Source organism: Heterocephalus glaber, unplaced genomic scaffold (assembly GCF_053883595.1).
Source record: "Heterocephalus glaber isolate CG9 unplaced genomic scaffold, H.glaber_assembly_v1.0 deba00000281, whole genome shotgun sequence".
Lineage (NCBI taxonomy): Eukaryota > Metazoa > Chordata > Mammalia > Rodentia > Bathyergidae > Heterocephalus > Heterocephalus glaber.
This window is the reverse complement of record NW_028258139.1, coordinates 29,027,357-29,052,044: the sequence shown is the minus strand read 5'-3', so window position 1 is coordinate 29,052,044 and position 24,688 is coordinate 29,027,357. Positions and strand designations below refer to the sequence as shown.

Here is a 24,688-nt window from a genome sequence, read left to right as displayed (position 1 = left end):
GCTGTTCCCGGGAGCCAGACAGTCAGTTTAGGTAATGAGGGAGTTATTTTAGGAGTTACTGCTAACAGTTTTAAATAGACAATTATTTTTCGCTTCCCTCTGAATGTGTTAATAGTTGTGTCTAAAAACATATGCAATTCTTAAAAAGGTACCATTTCTGATTTCTTTATTATCTGTAACCTTTGGGAACTAATCACATGAAACTACAAAATTAGCAAATGTCTTGAAATCTGTATATAAAACATAAATTACCTCTAATTTCAAACTCTCACTTGTTAGTGTACCACTCAATCTTTAAAAAAAAAGCAAAAGCAAAAGCAAAAGCAGCTCCAGAGACAGTCTTATACCATTTTAAAAGAGGAAAGTGTTCCTTTTAACTTTACCCCCAACCCACACCCCAATTCAAAACACATCATTTAATTGTCTTGGTCATGGACATTTCCAGGATGAGATTTTGTATTTTGTTCCCATAGCTTCTGGTTATCAGAAAACACATGCTTTCCTTTATTGAAAGAGTTTGGTCTGGCTGATGTTGGTGTATCCTTTTCAATACTCTTTATCCTCCTCTTTGCTTCCGGAGGCATTTCCTCTGGTTCACTCTCTTTATCTTCGCTAAAAGCTGCTGCTACTGAAAGGGTTTTTGGAGCAAGAGTTGGAACAGTTTCTTCAGGCTTACTTGATCCAAGTTTGATGGATATAGCTGATGCTTTCTTTGTTGTCTGACTACCTATGGCAAATCCAAACTTGGAGATCTCTGTAGGCTTTGTCGGGAGGTCTGCAGCTTCTTCTTCAGCTGATCGCTTCTCAGCAGTGCGACTGGAACTTCCCCTCCATTACTCTGGCAGCTCCAGCTTGGTTCGGCTTCTCAGGCTTCTCCAGTTGCCCAGTTTTTGATTGGATCTTTCTTTTTTTGGAGTTTTTACTTATTGGATATTAGTCCTCCATCATCCAAATTATCCACATACATTTATATTATCTTCTTCTAATTTTTAGTATATAACTCTGTTTTCTTTGACATCTTTATGTTATATTAATTACTTACTATGAAGTTTTGTTTACTTACCATGACCTTTTCTTCATGAAATACTGTTAACGACTGTGTAATACTGATGCGATGTAATGTCTCTGAACACATTGTGGTTTGAATTTGCCTTTTAAAGTTCAGTGTCGGGAATTTAACCCCTGGTGCAATATCTGAGAGGTGAGTCAACTGAGAAGTGAGTAAGTCCTTAGAATCATATGCGTGGATTAAAACCTATTGTGTTGATATCATGGGAGTGGGCTCATTATCACGACTGTGGGCTTGTTATAAAACTGAGTTTGGCCCCTGTGGTTGGTTGATCTCTTTCTCTCCCTGTCTCTGTCCTGTCTCTGTCTCTCTCTCCTGCTCTGCACCATGCAGGGATACAGGAGGAAGGCCCTATCCAGACACCAGCACCTTCATCGTCCAATGCCCAGAACTCCATACCGGTGAAGAATAAATTTCTGTTCATCATGAATGACCTAGTCTGTGATATTCTATGATGGCATAAAACAGCAAATAGACCCCTGATATTGAACATTTAGATTATTTATTTTTGTTAATATAAATTACGTAAGCAATGCATTTATAGATATTTTTACATAACTTTATGGAAATGTTCATATGATTCCCTTTGGAGAGATTTTTGACAGTTTGCTGAGCTAACAGAAGTGAACGTTTTGAGAATTCCTGGTACATCTTTCCAACCTGAGATTTGAACTCAGCGTTGGCTCCTGAGCTGCCGCCCTATTTTCTGGTCCTGCGCTTTGTCTCGCCCTTTGGGTCTGACACCTCCCTCTTCTCTGCCTTCTTTCTTGCTACTGTCTTCATGGGGCTTTGTTATTCTGGGCTGTAGATCTCCCAACTAAAGCTGATCTAGATGCTTTTAGGGTGATCTTCACCCTTCTGCTGGAGGTCTAGAGGGGAAGGAGAAATGAGTCCTTTGGGAATTTCCTCTGCCTTTCCATCCAAGCAAAGTCTTTGAGATACCCACTGTCTGGCAGACTTTGAAATTCTCTCCCAGGACCCTGCCTCATTTCCACCTCGGCCTGGGAACGACAAGGGCCCGGCACCACCTCCCGCCACGTGCTCTGCCCAGGCCTGGCTCCTCGGCTCCTCACTTTCCTTCTGGCCACAGCGCCTCACTTGCTCAGTAGGCAGGGAACGGCTCTGTCCCTTCGTAGCTCTTCCTATCCACTCTCCCATCTGCAGAATGGGGCCGGGTATCTGGGCTGATGGTGCTGTGAGTGCTAATGAATGTTTGAGGCACGTTAAGATCTGTAGATAAACAAACCTCAAGAAGTACAAAGTGCTAATGAGCCTGGGGTTGAGCAACGGCTCCAAGAGGCAGCTCTGTTTCCCACAGAAGCAAACTCAGTGTCCAGTCTCTGGCAGACAGGTGTTTCCCAGCAGCTTTCAGATGAGCAGAAACTGGGCTCCAAAGAGAATCGCCCTCCACACGGCAGCAGTGTCTGAAGGGATGCTCAGAATGAGGCCTAAGCCAACACCAAAACCACCCCCAAGTTAGCCTGTCCGGGAGGCCGCTTCCTGATGCAGATACTTGGGGCCCAGTGCTTGCCGGCTGTGTGATGTTTGCTGTGGGGCATGCACCGATTATTTAGCTGGTCCATGGATGGACTTCAGTAACTTTCCATGGTTTTGCATGAGTTTTCTACCTGCAGCAAGTGACACTGGGTTTCTCATTGGCAATGAGAATTACCATCATTTACTGAGTGCTCACCATGTGCTGGCGTTGTTTTCAGTGCTTTACAGCAAAACAGTTCATCATCACAACAGCCTTATGATTATCGGCCCTTCTCACATGGGAGGAGATTCAGCCACAGAGGGTTTAAGAAGCCTTATAAATATCCACACTCCCGGAGGTGCTAAGTGGCAGACCTGGGATTTCTGTTGGGCAACTTCGGCTCCAGGGCCCAGGTTCCTACTACCCAGCCTGACATATTTCCTTTAAATATGTGTGCCTTTATGGTACTGGTATAAAGTACAGTTGATAATTTCAGTATTCCGTGCAGACAGAAAAATCTGGGAACACTTATGTCCCTCATACAAAATGGCATGGTTGCCTCTGACTGACACACACTGGGGAAGTGTGTGCTGAATAAAAATGGATTTGGTTATAAAAGTGTTCATGGGAGTAAGTGATATGTCCACAACTGGGGTAAACTACTGAGGTGGTGGAGGATGCGCAGGACACTGGGCAGTTGGAGTCAGTGATGGAAGACAGCGGCCCTCAGAAGGCAGGCTGGTGAGCGCCAGCATCCGCACTCCCTGAAGATGACTAAACCCCCAATTTACCGAGGACTCTGGAACTGTGTTCACAGCACTCTCCTCAGCTGATCCGACACGTGTCACAGAGCCGTGACACATCGCTCTCTCATACCGCAATCCCTCCCCAGGATCAGGACAAACAGCAAGGACAACACCACCAGCAACTCCACCGCCGACAGCTGCTGCCCGGCTGCGTGCTCCGTCACTCTTTGTCACTTGTTACTTGTTTGGCCTCGTGTCAGGAAGAGGCGGAAAGGAAGGGGCAGAGACTGGACCCAGACGGGAGCTCCCATGTCCAGGCCTTGCTGTTTGTCCAGTCCTCACCACAAGGGGGGTGTGACACACGCATTTTAGATGCGGAGGGATCAGACCAGAGCACGGGAACGCTTCAGCGGCGCCTGGAGGCCGTGTGTTCATGATGTGTGCATGTTAACCTCAAAGACGAGAGAGTTCAGTGAAATTTCCAGTATTTTGGTGAAAAGTCTCCATGAATGTCCCCATTTGATGGAGGAGGAGAAGGCTGAAGGACGCCTAGTGTCTGCCTTGCTCCCACGTGGCGCAGAGGAGCCGGGCTCCAAACCCAGGCCTGTGTTGCTCCGGGGACGTCTTCCCGTGTTGCTCCACGGCTCTTTAGCGCCCCGTGAGCTGTGAATCACTCCGTCACGCTGCTCCTTCCCCCATCTCACCTTAATCACTGAGCTCTCTGGGCCAGGCGGCCTCCTGTGTCCGTGAGCTCTGTATCAGGCGTTCCGCACCCTTGGACAACGCACGGTCAGAAATATTTGAGAAAAAATGCATCTGTAGCGAGCATGTACAGAATTTTTTCTTGTCCCGGTTCCCTAAGTAGTGTATGGGCTATTTCCATAGAATTTGCATTGTACTGTGTACAATAGGTAATTTAGAGATGATTTACAACATGGAGATGGTACCTGTGAGTTTCATACCAATTCGATGCCATTCTCTGAGGTTCCCGAGCACCCACTGTGTCCCTGTCTCCCGGGGCTCTGATGGTGATTGTGCCTCATAGGCTCTCAAAAACTAGTTATTGATGATCTAAAAATGGCTCAATTTCCTAGCAAGTAAAGACTTATTGCACAGCTACTATAGTAACAGTAGCTATCTTAATAACAACAGCACCAACAGTGGTGATCGGTTTACCCAGGGTTACTGCTGGTTTAGTCTAAGTGATGAACTCTAGACCTGGTCACCAACATCCCTTGAACTTCAGTGGCTTAATGGTTAAATATGTATTTTATGCTTTCATGCTATTCGTGTGGCTGATCGGGGTGTCTCTTCTCCAAATGGTGATTGGGGATTTGGCTCCTTTCACTGTGACAGTCTTCTTAAATGAGCAGCGTCTGAAGTCATTGTGGAAGAGGAAGAGAAAGTATGGTAAGAGCTCAGCGGGCTTGATGACCGCTCCATTGGCCAGAATCCCCCTAACTTGCCTGCAAGGGACACTGAGGTGTGTGGTCTCGTGTGGTCTCGTGTGGTCTCCTGTGCCGAAGGAGAAGAGGAAACGGGCCTGCTGAGCGCCTCACCAGCTTCTGCTCTGTGACCCACAGAAGGAGACCCCATTAAGCTTTGCATTAACGGGCAGTGTATCTGTACCTCACAGGACTGATGCGGGGGCTGCAGAGCCAGCATGGGAGCCAGGGGAGGCTGGACAGCAGCAGCCAAGGGCAGCTCCTAGATTGAGGCTGCTGCTGGATTCTGGACACCACGGGCACTCTGAGAAGCACCTACACCCTCCTTCCTGAATGTTCGTGCCAGCATCAGAGTTCCAGGCAGGCCGACTCTCACGTCCTGCCAGTGAACTGGGTTCAATGCTGGGATCGACTGAGTGTTGTGGGGCTCCTAAGTGGGAGACACCTTGGGATTCCAAAAGTAGTGAAATTCTCCTATCTTCAAACTCTTGGGAAGAAGAGACAGAGAGCGAGGGGAGGAAGGGATGGAGGAGAGAGACAGGGAATTTCATAGCTTATTAAAGTGCACAAAGTGTTTTTTTGTTTTCCAAATCTGGGGGTGGAACTCTGGGCAGCAGACTGGTGAGAAGTGGCCGGGCAGCACCGCCCTGAGCTGCGTGTGGCCCTTCGCTTTCCGTGATGGCTCCACACATTTGTGGAGCAAGCCCTGCTCCCCATTGTGCTGCTGGTGCTTAGCTCCAGGGGACGCAGAGCCCTGCCCTGGTGGTGCTCTTAGACTGACGTCCCAAGCAGTGAGTCTCAGGAAGCAAGTGCGGGATGAGAACCGGACAGCCGCCGGGGTCTGCACAGGAGACAGGAGCTCATAGATGCGCGCTTGGCCGGAACCTGGGCTGGAGTGAGATGCTCAGACCTCACAGCTGTTCAGTCACTGACTGAGGAAGAAACTGACTCTTCACTCAGAGCCGCTTCACTCAGAGTCGCAGTCAGCCAAGGGTCCTGCATTTTCTGCCTGCTAGAGCCACACAAAGCAGAGTCACCTTTATCCTCCACTGATGAAAAGGAGATGACACTTCCGGGTGTCAGCAGGGGAGACCAGGAGACAGCAAACTGAGCTGAGGGCTCCCCTGATAGTGCATCCCTGCCCTCAGGGGACTGGCCTTCGCCCAAGGGGGCTCGGGGATCAGGTCGGGGACAGTCAGAGCGCAGGATCCACCTGTGCGTGAGGGAGAGGACGCAGGGTAAACCCCACGCACTTGGCTGGAGCTGTGACCTGAATAGAGGCACACAGAGCAGGCAGGCAGCTCGAGGAGGGGCTGGGCGGAGGCCGCGGCTGTGCCCTCAGACTCTGTGGGCTCACGTCTGAGCTCCATCTCCGTCTTAACCGGGATTCTGGATGAGGGTCAGCTGTTCACATGCACGGAGCCTCTGTCCCTTCCGCTGCGGAGCGGGGGTAACAGCACCCGGCACTGGGCGGTGTGGAGAGTTCAGTGAGCAGGAGCATGGAACGCTTAGCCTTGGGCCTGCAGCTGGTACAGCTCCAGGAAACGATTCGGGTCCACCTGCTCCCAGAGCGACTGTATCACGGTCACGCGTTTCACCGTAAGAATTAAGCTAGACACCTGCGTGCCAAGTGTGCAGCTCGGTGCAGACACACAGCGTGTGGTCCTCAGGTGCCCCTGACCCCCGAGGCCCGCCCCCACCACGGGCTCAGGAGTGAGTTAGCTTGATTCGGAAGAAGTCAGCTTGGGGGTTGACAGTAGGCTGCAGTGGTGTTACTGTGAGAAGGGGAAGCAGCATCATGAAAACCAAGCTGTGGAAGCAAGCAGCGCAAATCAGAGCACACTGCGTCTTCTGCAGGGTCAGTGGCCCCTATTTGTCTCCCCCTGGTGGCCATCATGAGCAAGCGCGGCTGCCTGCTCCGGGAAAGACGTAGGCATCTTCTCCCCGCCCCCCCGCCTGGCTTTAGGATCCGACCAGGTCCTGCTCGGGTGATTCAGCCCTGGGAATGATTCATATCTGCTTCAGCACCTGTGACTTGCTCTTCGTGACATTTCCTGAGGAGTAAAAAACGACGGCAAAGAAACAGCCTGGAGACCCAAGAGACCTGGCTATTTAATCTCTTCATCCACCCAAGTCCTCGGAAACGTGGCCTTTGCCCTTCAGGGACGCTCTCCAATATTCCTCCCTTTTCTGTGTCATTTTGGGCAGTTTGCTGGGCACTGTTCTCGACTCTCCACAATTCATGCGACCCTCAGTCTCACAGGTCCATACTGAAGAGCAAACACCACTTGTTCAGGTGGGGAAACTGAGGCACAGTGAGGCTGTGTGACGTGCTAGGTGACGTCGCCTCCAGGCCCACGCGCGTGGGGAGCAATCGGAGGCCATCGGCTAGCGCGGCTGGACTTTGGGTGTGACGCTGTTCTCACACCTTGCCGGCTTTAAGCCCCGCTGCGCAGGACGGCGTTGGGAAAGGCTTTGGGGAAGGAAGCACTCGTGGAGCCGCCCTCAGCGGCCCTGACCGCACCGGTGTGGGGAAGGCGGACTCCCAGGCGGCAGGGAGAGGCTGGAAGGGCACTGTCCGCTTTCCAGGGAAGGATGGCCAGGGCTGGACGGCAGGGCACTGTAGAGGTCCATCAGCCCCTGGGGGACTCCAGCTGCGGGCTTCAGGGTGTCCTCTCAGGGGAGGCAGCAGGGCTGGCTTTTGTGTTATCTCCCAAAATAGAATCACTTCTCCTTTGCCTGAGCCGCATCTCTCTGTTCCTGCTTTGAGCATGTTGATATTTTCTCATTTTCCATGCATGAAGACCTTCTGTCCCATTACTCATTGTCTGCGACCTGAAATGCAGAAGCTGCCCCTGCTCAAAACCACCGTGTTATTTCCACGTCATCCTGAGTCACCGAGAGAGTGAGACCTGGGAAGGCTGGCAGGGTTCACCTGGGTGTCCCCACCCCCAGTCACCCTGTGGTCTCTACTTGGGGAGGCTGGCCTCTGCTGCCTGAGCCCTTCTTCCCTATCTGTCCTCTCAGGCCACGCTCAAAGGTCTGCTCTGACGACCTCTCCTTTTTCTCGCTGTGGTCCCTGTCCCACACTTGTTATGGTTCAGATCTACAATGTCCCCTCACAGTCCTGTATTCAGAGGTGGTGCTTTCCAGTCAGCAGAGGGGATCAGATCTTAGGGGCATACTCAGCACTGGGCTGGTCCACAGAGTTCATGACTGACTGCTGCTTGGACGTAGGGTCTGGTCAGAAGAGATAGGTCACCAAGGGCATGACCCGGAAGGGTGTCTTCTCATCCCTGGATCCTCCTCTCTCTTTCTCTGCTTTCTTTCCATGCTGATTCTAGCTTGGAGCCAACTGACCATGGACTGACTCCTGAAAATCGTGAGCCAGAAAAATCTTTCCTCAAGTTGTGTTGGATATTTTGTTCCAGGGACGGGAAAACTGACTAATACAATGCCCATCTCTCTACATTTTCTTGTTCATAGCATTTTGAAATTCTCTGTGCAGAATAAACCCCAAGATTTGTCACCATTTGTCTCCTACCAGACTGTGAGCCATTTGAGGGGAGAGACCTTGGCTCAACTTCCATGTAACCAGAATGTCTGGCACATGGTGCTTTGGGAACATATTTTTCATGAGTTATTTATGATGTGGTTTGATTTCTGTCAGGATTCTACTATGCATATGTGTCCCATTCCCACTGGGACAGCTCACAGAAAATTCTGCTCTATAATGACCTTAATAGAAGTTTCCACAATCTCTCCTTGTGTGTTGTGTGTAACTGGAGTTGATTCTCTTATTTGTCTATCCTATGCCTTTATCAAAACACTGCTCTGTCATAGCATTAGTAAAGTTACCAAACTATACATCAGAATTAGGTTCAGCTGTAGATGACAGAAATCTCAAAAGGACAGTGACTTAAATAGATATTTATTCATCTCTCATGTACATATCCACAGGCAGTTCAATCTAGCCCTGCTGTGATTGTTCTGCTCCACAAAGTCCTCAGGGGCTTGGGCCATTCTAACCTTCCACTTATTCTGCCTAGAGTTAGCCATGTTCTTATGGCCTGGGATGGAATTTCATCAGTCACATCTACATTCAAAATAGCATGGAGGAATGTGGAGAGCAGGGACAGAGGGGTAGGCCAACTCTCAGAATTCACCAGAATCTACCACATGATACTTTGCTTATAGTATAATTGGTGGAACTTACTCATATGACTACACCTACATGCAAAAAAGTCTGGGAAATGTAATTTTTATTCAAGTAGCCATATTCCTAGCTATGGAAGAAGCAGAAAATGAAATAGAAGAATATTAGTATTGTTATAGCTTGTGTCTAGATGTCTCCCTAAAACCTCCTGCAGTAATAGGTGGGGATTTTCAGAGGTGGCTGGATCTAGAGTGTGTGATGCTGGGATTAAGGGTGGGTGATTCCTAATCAGTCCACTGATTGGTTTGGGATTGCCCTATACAATTTATAAGGGGCATAAAGAAGCTGCTAAGGCCCCTCGCTTGCTTTGCTGCCTTCTGCCCCCCAAGAACTGTCTATCCTCTGCAAGGCCTGTCTGCCATGACTCCCTGCCTTGCAGCCAGCTGATTATGGACTGAAACCTCTGCAAGCTGTTTTTTTTTATAAAAAATAAACCTTTCCTCTTTAATGTTATGAGTTGGATATTTTGCCTCAGCAATGAGAAAGTAACCAGGACAACTATTCTCCACTGAAATATCTACTTAGTGCTTTATATACCATTTTCATATCAGCTGTCTGGGTCCATACACAGAAAGGGCTGTGTAGCTCGTTCAAAGCGCACAGAGGAAGTAGCAGAGTCAGAAGTGCTGAGGCTGTTTTGATGCAGTGCTCTGCCTACTTCACCATGCCGCTGCCCGCACTGAGAGGAAGTTACCTGCTCTGAAACTGCTCATCAGCCCATGGCATCAACCAGAGAAAGAATGGGAAGAATGAAAACCTTTTTTGGGGTAGAGTCCCCCAAGCATGTGGCTGACGGGTTCTGAATGTGCTGCTATTTAATGCCCCCCCCGGAACACAAGAGTACTCGATAAATCTTACATTAATAAATCAGCATGGAGCCTCTATTCTTCAAGTCTAATAATGATAACAATGTCTTCCCATAGTGTATTACAGTTAGTCTTTACACTTCTGTAGTATCCAACTAGCTTCATGGTTTGTGGAGGAATATGCAGCTCACAAACCATACTGTTTAGGAAGGGCTCTTCTCTATATTTACTTTATTTTATTGTCCCCTTTCTATTTTTTTGAGATGGATCATGCTAAGTTGCCCAAGCTGCCCAGGCTGCCTCCTGATCCTCTTGCCCCAGCCTCCTGAGTACCTGAACTACAGGCAGGTGTAGCCATAGTGGGCTCAGGCTCTACTGTGTATGGGGCACTCCCCAACACGATGTCCCTTTGGTCATCACTGGACTTTTCAAAGCCTGGGGTTATCACCCTCATTTTACAGATGAGGAAACTGAAGTCTGAGAGATTTAATACCTCTCAGTAAAGGGTAGGGTTGCGTCCAAACCTACTTATCTGGCTCCAACTGTTGTGGTCTTGGGATTCCTCCCTCCTCAATTGTTTCTCAGACATCGATGGGTGCAAAGTGCTCTTTGGGAGGCATCAGGAAGGACTGAGAAGTCTGATATCCGCTGTTCTTGGAGACACAGGAAATGCTAACTGTAGAACCAGCTGCTACTATGCAGTGTGTGTGTGTGTGTGTGTGTGTACCCGTGTCCAAAGAGCATGGCCTGCCTGAGCCACTGTCCTGCCAATTTGTCACCCTGCTGAGGACTGGGGAGCCAGAAGGTGTGGAAGATCCATGGAGAAGGGCCCTGTGTACTCGAAACACATCTCTGCCTCCTTTGGCATAACTTGTTATACATTGCAGGTACAGAATAGGAACGCAAACTGTGGTTGTGCTATGCACTTCCAGGGAGTCACTTCCCTCCTCGGTGCATCTACTGAGAAATCTTTAATATGCAGAAAGCAACCGCACCCAACAGACGGGTCAGTGTTGAGGATGTAAAGTGATTATATATAACATTCTTGGCAAGTGTTGGCAATAATGTTCATGATGAGTATTTTAGAAGAATTAATTATACCACGGGAATGAAGATACTTAGAAGAATGTGGTGCTTGTGTGGTATTTTAAATACTTAAAATATGTATTATTTTATTTTTATTACCATTAATTTTTAAAAATTGGATACTCAAGGTTGAGATTGTGGAAATCAACGTGGGTATTTCTCATTTTGACCAGTAGGTGGCGACCATGTTGTGCTTAAATTTTGAAAAAAGATTTAAAAATTCATACATATTCATATTTTCTATTTTTACCAGACAGACTAAGAAAAAAAATCTTTAAAAAGGTCACTGTCTCTGCCTCCTGGGAGGTAATTAGGGTATGTAAAACAGCTGATACAGTAATTAATAAGAGATGCCACTGGTGAGCCTGGAAAGATTTCACTGCGGCGCCGCGGGGAGCCCCGGACCCGGCTGGGGGACCCCGACTTCAGCACAGGCGGGCGGGCGGCTGTGCTCTTCCGGGTGGATCCCGCCCGAGCCAGGGATCCGAGGCTGGGTGGTGCAAGGGGCGGGGGCGTCCAGGGTCTGGGGTGAGCCAAGGGGCATCCGCACCCCGAGTCTCCTCTCCATCTGCCGGCCGGGGCTGGGCGCCCTAGCGCCACCCGGGCTGGTGCCCCTTGTAGGGAGGTGGATTCTGCATGCAGGTACCCCGTCGTCACCCCGTCACCCCAACACGCTGGCTCTGCCCGGACTCTGCGCCCCAGACGAGTCCTCGGGGCTCGCTGTGGCCCTGGAGGACACGGCCTTTGCAGGGTGACGAGTGGGGAGGTCCCCGGGGGAAACACCGCACTCTGGTGGTCTGCGTGCCGCCTGTGCTCGCGGAGGGAAGGGAGCCCGGCTGTGCCCTGTGGGTCTCCCCACTGTTCGCTTTCCGTGCCGCCGCGTCCCTGGAGTCAGTTCTCCTCTGCTGACCTTTGCTGGGTGGCTGGTGGAGGCCCGAGCTGCAGAGCTGAGGTCTCTCTCCAGGCAGGGGCTGTGTCCAGCCGGCGACGCGTGGGACAGGTGGCCGCTCCCCAGGCCCCCGGCAGCAGGCTGCTTTGGGACGCCGCTGTCCAGGCCGCAGCCCCTCAGGGCTCTGTGGGGCTCCACTCACACCCTGCTGCTCTCCAGGCCAGGTCTGCCCTCGGCCTGTGCAGGGCTGTTCCTATCCTCCCCCTGCCCTGTGTGCTCCCCTGGTCCTGAGTCTCTTGCTCATGTAACCCCACCTCCCGGTTACTTCCCAAGCCTAGGCAGTCATGGGCTGCTGGGGATCAAGGCCTAATCTCCATGTTGAGCTGTCGCCTGTCTTCTTGACACATGGGCTGGTTTTCCTCTTTACTGGTTTGCAGAAAGCAAAGATAGTGTTCCAAACACCCACCGCTTAAAGGAAGGGGATTTACTAGTTGAACCCACAGGATGCAGGTCGAGGTGAGAGTGCCTGGTCCTCACAGCGAGGACAGCTTTTGCTCAGTGACGCTGAAGTTCAAACTGGAAGGCTCGGTGGTTAATAAGCACAAATGTGTGTTCCTCACACGCACTCCGTGTCGGCTGTCAGCATTGCAGGGTCCAGGCTGAAGGAGCAGGCCTCTTGGGCACATGGCCATCGTAGGGCAAAAGGAAAAGAACAACAACAAAAGGGGTAAAACCTGGAATTGTTACTAGAGCTTCTCCTGGAGATGGCACAGGTTGCTGCTACCTGTGTCTCACAGGATGAGGCACGTTGCAGTCGGCTCTGACAGTGGTGGACGGGGAAGTCTTCTCCCCGAGGAAGCACTGACTGCAGGCCCTGCCGTGGGTGAAATGGGCGATCCTCTCGCCTGCAGGATGGTGAGCAGTGAGGAGCAGTAGCACAGTGCGCAGTTGAGCCTTTTTAAAAAACAGATTCTGTACTTGCAAGTTTGTTTGCTAAAATCCACCTGTGATCCCAAGATCAATACTCCTGTGCTTTCCTGGTCATTTGCATACATGCACAGAACAGTGAAGTCTGACATTTCCCATGTGCTGAGTCCTTGCTGAGGACGAACAAGCAGAGCTCAGCCTCTGGTTTGCTCTCTCAGTGGGGTGAGTGGAGGGTGCCGTGCAGTAGGAGCCTCCACCCTGGCCATGGGTGGGTGTGGATCCTGACTGTCCACCCGTCAACACGCTGATCTCAGGACAGTCACTTGACCCTTCCTGACCTTGTTCCTGTTCTAGAGTAAAGAAACTAGAACCTGAGAGGACGAGTGTGTTTGGAATTGAAGGTTACAGTCCATGTGAGATGCCTGCATGTGTTTACCATTAGCCAAGCCAGCATTGCTATAAGGCCATACCAGAGGCAGCTGACTTAGGAAGAGCAAAGGTTTAATTAGCTCAAGGCTCTGGAGGTTCTGGTCCAAGATTGGGTGGCTCCATTGCTTCAGGCGTCTGATGAGGGTGCTGGGCGGCAGTGTGGAGAGAATCATCAGGAGCCAGGGAGCAGAGAGGAGCTAAAGGATGGGGGTGGGTCCCTCCGTCCCTTCGGAGGGCCTCCAGGCACGAGGCGTGTGTCTCCCACTGAGCCTCTCCAGTCGCCCGCTAGGGACAAGCCTAGGCAAATAGACCTGTGGCAGACAGCAGTCACCCAGCTGTGACACCCTTCTCTGTCCCCGTCTCTCCAAAGATGCAGGTATGTGTGCACACAGACAAAGGGGTGTGTGTGTACGTGCATGCGTGTGTGTACACATGCACTTCTAGGGACAAAGGTTCAGTATTTGCTAATGCAGTGTTTGTAATGACTTTATAGAACATAGCTGCCACGGACAGCGAGGACCAACTTATCTCAGGCCAGAGAGCCCCCCAAAAGCCTGGTCTTTATCACCCATGACAGACACCCAAGTTATGGGGAACAGATGCCACCTTTGGTATTGACGAGGATCCGTGGCATCGTAGTCCAGGGCCCTGGTGGGCTCTGTTCCTACCCACCGTCTGGTCTCAGGGCGAGTTCTGTTTGGCAGAGCAGACGCCAGTTCTGACGTCACTGCTGCTGTGGGCCTGGGAGAGAGTGAGCATCCCTTAGCACTTCTGATCTCCTCTCTATGAGAAAGTTGGACCAAGGGTTGTTGCTCAAGGTCTAGGAAGTGCACTCTGGAACAGGGCCGGACGTGTTAGGGATGAACTGCTCCTTAGGGGCAGCTGATGCAGGCGAGGGGCATCCCACCCCACACATCGGGCCAGGCACGAACGCAGAGGGCTTCGAGGGTGAGCTCAGCTTCCTTTATGTCCTTGCTGCGTGCTCACTGCTATGCTGGTCTCTGACATGCAGTCCAGAAAACAGATCTGCGGTCTGGTGCCTTGCTCTGGCCAGCTCCTCCTCATAGACTGCATAGAACTGCAGGCCTAGGGCTGCAAATAAAAATCATTCCTGGCCACATAGGTCCCAGTTGACCTGTGGTGGAGTTTCTCCCTCAGTGGTTTGCAGGGAGGAGGAGGGGACCCAGGTGTCAATGAGACCTCAGGCTGCAGGGAAGATGACATGGGCTTCTGCCACAGTCACCTTGGCAGGCATCATGTGCGAGCAGGGAAGTGGGGCATGAAGACTGACAAGTGTCATCCAAAGAGTAGGTTGGGGAACAGTCAGTCTTTGTTCTTTACCTTTTTCTCAGAGATCGTGGTAGCTTTTTAAGGCTAAGCACTCAGCTGTTTCCTTGGTGACAAGGGTTCACCTAGGAGGGCAAAGGTGGGGCACTCACGGGCCTGGAGACGTTCACAGTGGTGGATTCCAAGTGTTCCTGTATCAGTGCCTCACGGGCCATGACAGAGGACCACAGGCAGGGCAGCTGAAGACAAGGAATTTGGTTATTTTATGGTTCTGGGGGCTGGAGGTCCAGAATCAGGGTGTAGGCAGGCTCGTGATGACACCGGAGACTGGCGTAGGAAGTTTCCTGGCCTCTTCTTGGCTTTTGGTGGCAGCGGGCAATCCTTGGTGTTTCTCGGCTTGTAGACCCATCGCTCCAACCTCTGCCTCTGTCTTCACGAGGCGTCCCCTCTATGAATCTGTACTCAAATTTATCTCCTTGTGCATGGCTCGGTGTTGGATTAGGCCCACCCTGATCGATTATGGCTTCACCCTAAGTGGATACATCTGCCGAGGCCAATGTATTTCTAGGTGCACACGAATGTTTGGGTAACACTGTACACAGCACTGTGAGTGTGTGCCTGTGTCGAATCCATCTGAAGCCAGACTTCACACACTTCCGTTACTCTCTGCCTCCTGTTACTGCCTGGCCTCAGACACCATGGATTCTCCAGTGCTTGAAGAGTTTAGAAATACTTTTGTATCCCTTCTTTCATCCAATTCTATCAGCTCAAAACTATCGCCATTGATAGAATAAAACGAAGACTCAGAGAGATGAAGATGCTTTCTAAAGGCCACACAGTTTGTGTGTATACAGATTCTTCTTCATCCTACACAGTCCGCGTAGCTGAGCTAAAACAAACAAACAAACAAACAAACAAACAAACCAACCTCCCCAAAGCAGCACGATTCTCCCATTGCTTCCCAGACCTCACTAATGGAGGAGAACGGCCCCTCTATTTTGCGACTCAGTTGTTCAGCACGTTCCCTTCCTAGTCAGTCAATCAACCAGCCGTCCAGTCTGATGATACTGACTGCTGTGGTGCTGGGGCAGCCTGCCAGGCCCTGCAGGGAGGGGTTGTCAGAGAAATGGTTTCAGGCTTCACAGAGTCTCCAGCCCGGCAGCCAAGGGGACAAACATGCAAGCAAACGCGAGGACAGCAAGGGATTGGCTTAGGGGCGGGGTCAGCGAGGACTCCAGGAATGGCGTGGGAAAGGAGCTGGATGCAGAGGGGCCATGGAAGTTTCCAGCAGGATGAACCATCTAGTGGGCAGGGAGCTTGGGTTCGAGGGCGTGCGGGGCAGGAAGCGAGGGAGCCAGGAGAGGAGGCGATTAGCAGGGCAGCTGGGGGACACTGGGGCCTAGGCTTTGGTTAGGGAGATGGAAGGGGCGGGGCTTGGAGAGAGACTGGAGAGGGAGCCAGGAGACCCAGGTGCTGTCCGGGCTCCTGGCACGGACATGAGGGCTCCCAGCCTGCCGTAGTGAGCTTCCACCCTGGCTGGGTTACGGGGCAGTTCACGCTCACCTCTTCAGGTGAGAAACAACGAGTGGCGTCAGGAGGGAGCCAGCTGCTTCCCTGCACAGGTCTGGAGCCCCGTTCATGATCATGACTCAGGGGCCTGCCGCCCGAAGTCTTCCTGCTTCAGGGCATCACAGGGCTGCTCTCCAGGAAAGCGGTGGGTGCTCTGGCCTCCGAAGCCCGCACAGCCCGACCGGTTCCTGCTCACTAGGTTTCAGATGACTGTCTTCCTCCAGGCTGCAAAGCTCCTCCAGAGAGTGCCTGAGCATGGCTCTCACAGGTGCAGCAGGACCAGGGCGTCGTGCTGGGGGCGCTGAGAGGAGAGGGAACCGTGGGCAGCCCAGGCCTCTGCAGATGCGGGCAGACAGGGCCCGGGAATTTTCACAAATGAGAAAAAGTGACTAAGAAGACCTCTGAAGTTCAATGTGTGCTTTATACTGGTGTCTTCACCTGTGACGTTGTGGGAAGTGGTGTGTGCCTAGGGTGAGGTGCTGTTGTCTTTGGAGCTTTCCTACGTGATCTATGTGGGGATTGGACTCAGAGTCAGGCCACATGTGTGGAGCAGCAGTCCACTGTGCCCTCAGCACTCTGCAGGACCTGAATCTGTGTCATACTTGGGGCTCTATCCAGATGCTTACATGGTTCAGTGAAGGAGGAAACACGTCTCCCATTTCACAGGTGAGAAAGTGAGGCTCAAAGATTCGGAGAGGCTCTGCATTGGCCTTGCGCTTTGCCCTCTCCCTGTGAGATGCCTGGAGTGGATGCTTACCTATCTAGAAGCCTCACTCTCTTCCCAGTGCCTCCCACCCTGAGCCTGGTGGGCACACGCTGCATTTCTCTCAGTGGACTTGTTGCTGAGGTTTAGCACATGCAGAAAGTGCAGCAATCGTAGGGGGGTACACTTTGGTGAAGTTTTACAAAAGGACACACTGTCACCAGCGCCAGAGGTGCCAGTGCCCCAGAAGAGGCTACAACGCCTCGTCTGCTCCTCCACTCGTCCCACCAGTGCCACCCATGCTCCCAGCCGCCAGCCTCACAGCTTACTTTCCAACTTTGAGTGGCAGGAATTCATTCTGTTATATATATTATGACTGCTTCCTTATTTTCGTCACACGCAGAGCACCCCATTTGATGCATACACCGCCATATCTGTCCATTCTGTTCACTTGGGTTGTTCCTAGTTTCTGGTTAATATCTATCTATGCATTAGCTGTAATAAATGTTCTTTAGGTTCAGAGTAAATATTTGATGAAAGAAAAGAATGCAGTGCTACTTGAAGAAATCACTCATGTGGTTTTGTGCAAGGGAAGCCCCCACAATTTCTATGCAGAGTGATGCTGGATGAAAGGGAGGATCCTGGGGTCCTTCTGAGGGAGGAAGAGCATATGAGGGCGAACCCACGGGAAGGCCACATCATGGGAGGACAGGGGGATTGGGGACTGCGCCTCAGGGGCTTCAATGGATCTTCATCTGATGGGTAGAGGGAGCTGGGGGTGGTTTTGGAGCTTTGCAGTATGATTAGTGTCTTTTCTTTCATTTTTTACAAGGGAAGCTAAGTTGTCTGTGATTGCCTTGGTGACCTGGGGGAATGACAGGAAGCCAAGTATGAGGCAACTGCGCCAGTTCACGTGTGTCAGTGAGGTAGTTGGTGGGATGGGAAAAGCCTCTAGTAGAAATGTGGGGAAGAAACCACTTAAAACACTTGCCATGAAAAAGGAGGCTGGGACGAGGCCCCATGCATGTGGCTGTCAGGGCTGCAGCTGGCATAAGAGGGGTACAGGGCAGGTGGGGGGTGAATTTAGGGACAGGAGTGGAGCAAGGGGGCTGCCACCCAGTGGTTTCTATTTCCTCCCTGACACTGAGGTGAGGCTGTCAGTCAGCTGAGAGTGACAGGGAGTTCAGTGGATGAGAACGGAGGTACAGCATGAGGTATAAAACCGCAGATTAGGGATAAAACATGAAGAATTACAGGTACCTGGGTAGAGGATTGAGAACTCCAAAATAAATCCAAATTGTTTGCAATCACGGGTTCACAAAACATTAGCTTCCTCTCTAATCTTTCTAACTTATCATTCACAGCATTTTTAATGTGAAGTGTCTCTTTCCTTTTTAGCCTGACTGCTTAGAGTGGGTGTAGCCGGGCTCAGGCCGTGTCAGTTTTATTGTTCTCTTCAAATATCCAGGTTTTGGCTTTCACTGTCCTGTTTGGTGTTTTGGTTTCCAGTGTACTAGCTTTTCTCTTGTCTTTATTATACATGTTCTTCTATGCTTTATTCTGTCATTCTTTCCCTATGTGTGTGGAAACGTAGCTCATTAACTTTTCCATCTTTCTTCTTTTCTAAGAAAATATTAAAGGCTATACTTTTCCTCTAAGCATTACTATAGGTAAGTTCTGCAAGTTTGATGCAGTGATTTTGTTATAATTTTACTCTAAATATTTTCTGATTTGTATTTTGATTCATTCTTTGATCTTTAGAAATACATTTTAAAATGTCTGTAGAAAGCTCAGAGTTGTCTTTGCAAGCTTTTGTTCTCTAAAAAATCTGATAGAAACATGGCAAAATGTTCAGGTTTAATTTGCTGTAGGTAGTGCTGGGTATATTAGGTATTCATAATATGTTTTATGTATTCCTATGAGAAATAACAAAATAATTTAAAAAAATTGAACAAAAAAGTTCAAGTATGATTTTCTTTGCTTTTTGTCTTTAAGTGACTTTTATTGTGCCCAAGAGTGTGTGGTCTGTATGACTGTCTCTCTTTTTATAACATTACCAAACATTGATGATCTCTGTCTAGATTAGGGCTCAGCCAACTATGGTGGCCTATGAGTCGTTCACTGCCTGTTTTTTGTAAATAAAGTTTTATTGGAACACAGTCATGGCTACTCATTTGTGTAACCTATGGCTGTTCTTGAGCTACATTGGCAGGGGTGAGTAGTTGTCACTGAGACCATTGGCCTGTGAAGCCTAAAATACTCTCTAGACTTTTAAGAAAGTCTCTCGACTCTTGGGTTGCAAAATGGTAGTTCTGTAACTTGCCCATAAGTCTCATGGCAGATCCTTCTTCATTTAATAGATAGGTTCTTTAATAAGGAGAAACTTTCCCTGTTAATTATTTGGTTACCCTGACAGATTGTTTGCGTAGGAAGTGCTCGTATTTTTTCCTCTTTTATTTGCAAGTTTTAAAAAAAATAACTTTATTATCAAACACACGTAGAAAAAATTAAAACCATTCAAAAAAGAACAATGGGAGGGGGAGAAAACTACAATAATATTCAAATACAGTAGAACTCAACCATAACGAAACTGAAAAGCACTTAAACATTTTTCCATATAACTTCAAAAAGCATCTCAAGCACCAGCAAGACACCAGAGGACGTGACTTGTTTCAGGAAGATCCCCAAAACCAACACTGAACAAATAATGATCTGGAAAAAAACTCCAGTTAGCTAGCAGACTCCACATAAGCCAAGCTTCTCCCTAGTTTAAATTTTGATACAGTCATATGACACGCAATGGAAACACAATCCGAGAAATATGTTATTAGGCAATTTTATCCATATGTACCCTTAATTACACTTTGAGTTTCTCACACTAGAGAAACTATTTGGTATTTACACATATGCGTCCTATTTATTTCACTTAAGAGGATGACCTCAATATGCATCCATTTAGTTATAAATGTCTCTAGTTTCTCATTCTTTATGGCTGAGTAGTACTCCATTTTATAAAAAAACCACATCTTCTTTATCCAGTCTCCAGTTAATGGGCACTTGGGTTGTTTCCAAGCTTTCACTATTACAAACTGTGCCGCTATAAACAGGGGTGCACATATATTGCTGTGGTATGATTCTTTTAATTCTCTTGGGAAGATCCCCAGCAGTGGAATAGCGGGGTCAAATGGGACCTCTAGTCCTAGTTCTTTGAGGTATCTCCATACTGACTTCCACAGTGGTTGCACCAGTCTACACTCCCACCAGCAATGGAGAAGGGTTCTTTTCTCTCCACACCCCACCAGCATTTGTTATTGGTTGATTTCTTGATAGCAGCCATTCTTTCTGGGGTGAGGTGGAATCTCAGCTTTGCTTTCATCTGCATCTCTCGAATGACCAGTGATGATGAACATTTTTTCATATATTTATTTGCTGCTTTTACTTCTTTGTCTGAGAAATGTCTGTTCATTTCAGATGCCCATTTTTGAATTGAGTCTTTGAATTTGGGGGGCCTGATTTTTTTCAGTTCTTTATAGATTCTAGATAGTAGACCTTTGTCTAAGGTACAGTTGCTAAAAATTTTTTCCCATGAAAGTTTTTTTAAAAACAATTTGATTTCCTTAAAGTATCTACAAATTTAGTGCTATGGCCTGTGTGGCTGAAAGATATATGGAGTGAGAAATGACAGTGGGAGATTACAAAAAAGAAAGGAAGAAGGTAAAGCTGGGGCCAGATGGGCTCTTCCTCCTGATGAGAGAAAAAGTCCCCAGGCACCTTTATTTATAGTAGAGACAAGGGCAGCGCAGGGGACGTAAAGAGGCTGGTCTGTAACCGGAGCCAGGAGAGAGCTAAGGTCTGCAGGACATCATGCTTGATGGTTCTCTGGCGACTGGGCGGGGGAGAGACAGTCCCCTTCTCCCCAGGCCTTGCTCCACCACGCGCTCTTGTCGCCTGGTCTCCTCCGTGGGAGGAAGCACTAGGCCTGGCCATGGTGATCCACAGCACAGTGCTCCCAGCAATTTAGCATGCGAAGATTACTGTTGTGGCATATATGACATTTCACCTCATTGCGGTTATTTGCTAATAGATTGGATGATTTCGATGTTGGGAATATTTCTTTTCTGTCTTTCCATGCATTGGGGTCACCCTTCCTGATGCCCCAGTGGTCCCTACTTTGGTCGTGGGAGGCTCTTCTTGAGGACTCCTGAGTCCTGAGGGAAACCTCTCTAGTCTTTGATAAGTTCTTTGCTCGCTGCTGCAGTCACAGGTTCCCTGCTCATCTTAAACACATCTTTCCCTGACCTGAGCATCATTTTCTTTACCTGGAAAGTTAAGTCTACATTTATTTTATGTTTTTTTTTGGTACCAGGGATCAAACTCAGGACCTTGCCCTTTTGAGGCAGGCGCCAGATTTATTTTGGATACTGATATATTTGAATTTGTTCCTTTTGCCTTATTTTGTACTTTCTATGTGGCTTTTTTGTTTCTTTCCTATATAGTAATCCCCATTTATCTGAGGTTTTACTTTTTGCAGTTTTAGTTACCCACGGTCAAACACGGTCTGAAAATATTAAATGGAAAAATTCCCAAAATAAGCAATTCCTGTTTTAAGTTGCGTGCTATTCTGAGTAGCATGATAAATCCTTGCACTGTCCTGCTCCGTCTCACCTGGGATGTGAATCTTATCTTTGCCCAGTGTCTGTGGGTTGTATGTGTGACCCTCCCACTAGGCATTTAGAAGTCTCATTTATCAGGTCCACTGTCATGCTGGTACCGTGCCTGTCTTCCGCAACTAACAGTTATTTAATAACAACCCCAAAGTGCATGAGTAGCACTGATGGCAACTTTATTACAGTTATTATTATAATTATTCTATCTTATTAAATATTTTGGCCCAATTCATAAATTAAACTTTACCACAGTTGTGCATGTATAGGAAGAATCAGTATACATAAGGCTCAGATATTCGGTGGGGTGTGGAAATGTGCCCTCCTTGGGTAATGGGTGTCTACTGTATCCCTTTTCCTGTCTTTTAGTTTGATTGCATTTCCTTTAATTTTCCCTTTCCCTTCTAACCCTTCAGAAACTGTTTTATATTTCTAATCTCATAGTACATGCCTTTAATTTTAGCCTACATAAATACAAGTTAACATTATGTCTAAACTCCAGAAAAATGTGAGAACGTTGGACCCCTTTAGCCCTAACCCTTCCAGCCCTCCTTCCTCCATTCTTACATGCTGTTCTTTGTTTACAGTTGACCTGTGTTTATTCAGAATTTACCAATAGTGTTTAATTGATTGAGTTACCTACTTGTAAATGCTGGTTTAGATTTGCCCACTGTTTTAAAAGATTGATTTCTTCATTTACTATTTTTCCTAGGACCTTTGTTCTGATGTTAACATCCTTCTAGAGTGAACATCTTCTCCTTTCTCCCTTCACAGGTATCAGACCTGCACCATAGCCCAAGGCCTTTTTTGCTCACTCTCTCCCTCCACCTTTAAGTCCTGCAAGCTTTCTTCCAAGAAATCTCTCCCCTGGGAGCTCTGTTGTGGCCTCTGCTTCCTGGCTGACATGGACCTTTCTTGCAAGTTAGCCACTTCCTTTTAAAAAAGTTTTTCCTTTCCTCCATTTTATTATATTCTGTGGTTCCTCATCTACTTCTGAATTATGCAAAAGGGAACAATCTATTTTATAAAGGAGAGAAAGGTGGCTCATCTCATGCTCAAAATTTCCTTTTGGAAGTTGTAGTAGTGAGTTATCTCTTCAGAAACAGGAAGGAGAGAGAGAGAGAAAGAGAGAGAGAGAGAGAGAGGGAAAGAGACTGACTTATGTGGTTGTGGGGCTGGCAAGTCTAAACTCTTCTTTGGGATGGAACAGTAGGTTGGAGACCCACGGGAGAGCTGGTGGAACAGTAGGTTGGAGACCCACGGGAGAGCTGGTGTCCTGTCTCCAGGCAGAAGCTCTTTAGAGGAATCTCAGTAAGTTTTCTCTCATGGCATTCCTTCCACTGATTGATGAGTCCCACCTGCATTATGGAGCGTGCTGTGTTTTACTCAAAATTTAAATGTTCATCTCATCTGTAAAATACCCACACCAAAACCTGGTGGTAGACCAGACATCTGCATATCATAGCTCAGCCAAATTGGTACAAACAATGAATGCATGGAAGCCTGGAGGAGGCCATGTGGGGAGGCCATGCTTGGCTTGCAGCCCTGTCGATCTTGCACAGAGCAGGAGTGCGGTTGGTCTTGGGGTAGTGAGGGCCAACAGAGGTACAGAGAGAGAGAGACCCTAACTGGTGCCCCTGCTGCACCCTGAGGAGGATGGGGTAGGGGCTGGGGTATGAGGACTGTGAGAAGTTATTTCAAGTCTTGTTTGACTTCTCTTTTCCCATGGTCAGAGTCACTGTTGGGCCAGTGTGCCATCTCTCTGTAGCTGCAGAGCAAGCAGCACCATGCATTGTGAGGAAAAGGCCAAACTGGACCTTCAGGTGCCACTGGGTCTTTCCACTACCAATTAAAGAAACTCCTACCGTGAGACTCAAGCCCATTCCACTGGAGTTGGTGTGCAACTGGGCACAGGTGGGTTCGCAGAGAGGAATAAGATGATTTCCAAGGCCAGTGAAAACCCAGACACATTAACTTTGAGTCAGCCTGAGATTTTTTCACAGCCCCACTATCAACCAATTTGTGTGGTACACGAAGGCACTGGGAGGGGTTTCAAGGCTACGTCTAGAGTCTCTGGTAGCCAAACCAGAGCAGCAGCCAGGCTGACGGTCCTTGGAAGGGAAGTAGCAGCCCGTGTGTCCAGCAGGCTGGGTAGCTCCTGACATCAGGAGAGCTAAGTGTGGCAGTGATGGTGATGGCTGCACAGTTAGGCTTTGCCTTCTCAGCTGGGCCACCTGCTGGGAGCAAAGTGGGGAGGCTGTTAACCTGCCAAAGGACACTCCAGCCAGCACCCAGCCTCCAGAAATGCATTTCCCGTTCCTGCTGTCATTAACACACAGCAGACCCCCTCTTCTCCACAGGTCCCACAGACCACCACTTCAGTCCTGCTTGATTTACCACTTTGGGAAGACTTCCTAGATTCAGCTCCTTCCCCAAAAGCCCACAGGATCCTTTCTTGGCTCAGGCTCAGAACTGCTGTCTTTCTCCTCTCTATCCTGGTCTAAGACTTAAGGACTCAACCTGTTCTTCTGGTGCCTCATGGCTGCCACACCTCATTTTTGGGGTCCTCCTTCTAAGGATAGAGGGAGGTTCAGCAAGTGGGGAACATTTGGAAGTTTCATCATGGGCCATATGTCTCAGCTCTGCAGAAGGGTGTCACCATGCAGCACACCCAGAGACAGGACCTAGGTTCTGGACCTCCAACCTTGGCAGAGGTCCCTGAAACTAGGCTTCAGCTGGTCTCACATGGTAACCTCATCAGAAAATCCATGTGGAGGAGAGGCTGGTGGGGGATTTTTGGATGCTAGGCACATAAGACTGCTGGGATCCTCATGTGACCTCAGCTAAGGGGCTGAGAAGAAGATTCCAGTGGGGTCGGGGATTGAATTCCTTGCCACCAAGTAGGGAAGTGGCTTAAAGCAGATTAAAATTTGATTTGGGAATGTGAAATTTCTTATATCCACAGTTACAATGTCTCTAATTTCCTTTTAGATACTTCAGCATCACAGTGTGATTTAATATATGCATCAATTAGTTTAAACCACACCCTACATGCATTCAGTTACCAATAAATCAGGAAGTCTCCCAGGAGTGGACTGCAAGTAATCTAATCAGAAAGCTCACATTCTAGAAATGGCTATGATAATTTCTTTTGCTAGTTTTTCTTCTTTTAGTACCAGGGACTTTGCTAATTAGTGCAATGAGTTAAGAAAGGGGTTTTCATTGGTGACACAGATGGGTTATTAATTAGCATAATGGGTGTAGCAAGGGACTCATACTGGCAAAATTAGTACCTTTCACAGTATATTCATTGAGTTAAATATCTTAAAGAAAATCCTCACACTTACAAGGCTGAGGTTGAAGAATGTAGCAAGC

General features: G+C 48.6%; 1 pseudogene; it reads right to left on the bottom strand.

The window, feature by feature from the left end:
- Positions 1–416: 416 nt before the first annotated feature.
- LOC147830257 (PEST proteolytic signal-containing nuclear protein pseudogene) lies at positions 417–1,466 on the bottom strand (annotated as a pseudogene).
- Positions 1,467–24,688: the final 23,222 nt, after the last annotated feature.